Source organism: Carcharodon carcharias, chromosome 12, assembly GCF_017639515.1.
Source record: "Carcharodon carcharias isolate sCarCar2 chromosome 12, sCarCar2.pri, whole genome shotgun sequence".
Taxonomy (NCBI): Eukaryota; Metazoa; Chordata; class Chondrichthyes; order Lamniformes; family Lamnidae; genus Carcharodon; species Carcharodon carcharias.
The window spans coordinates 85,934,945-85,935,481 of NC_054478.1; positions in this window are offsets into that span (position 1 = coordinate 85,934,945).

Here is a 537-nt window from a genome sequence, read left to right on the forward strand (position 1 = left end):
AGCAGAATCACCAAGGAAAGAATATAAATGACTGAATACGTTGTTTTGGGGTCCTGCTTGAGTTGTGGTATGAGATTGGTAGGCTTCCTGTGGAATTTTGGAGCCATGGTATTATTGTCTGTCATCTCTCCTCTCAGATGTTCTTCCTTCTAGTTGCATATATTCACCCATATGCCAGCAATGATAACACTCCATTCTTTGATCCTCCCAGTACCATATCCAATTCCTGCATGTGTCATTTTCCAGTCAATCCTGGTGACAGAATTATCACTATGTTCATTTAGGTGAATCAAACCTCATTTTATGCTCATTACATGTTTTGTAGGGTTACTGGTTTCAACTGATGGGTGGCATTATCTACTGTTTGTGAAGCCAGCTAGCTTAGTGGTAACATCACACTAGCATAAAAAAAATTCAGACTATAAAGTATCTTGATACCTACCGACTTGAAAATAGGGCTGAAAATTATACCTGTAGCACAACATATTTGTTAAGAAACATAATTTACTGATCTTTCTTCTCCTCCTCCAGATGTGA